Here is a 215-nt window from a genome sequence, read left to right as displayed (position 1 = left end):
CATCAAGTTCGAAATGAAAATAGATTTTTATTAGCCCTAAAGAAACTGAAAATGATATATTTGCACAATATAAAACAATACATCTAATTTTTGAAAATGCTAAATGTAATTACACGCAGGTCTACAAAAAATGAAATACTTGAATTTGCACAATGTTAAAACAATGCAGTGAATATATTTTGCAAAAAAATACTCCACAAAGGGATATGAGTTAA

The sequence above is a fragment of the Penaeus monodon genome, chromosome 30 (assembly GCF_015228065.2).
Source record: "Penaeus monodon isolate SGIC_2016 chromosome 30, NSTDA_Pmon_1, whole genome shotgun sequence".
NCBI lineage: Eukaryota > Metazoa > Arthropoda > Malacostraca > Decapoda > Penaeidae > Penaeus > Penaeus monodon.
This window is presented reverse-complemented; position numbering follows the sequence as displayed.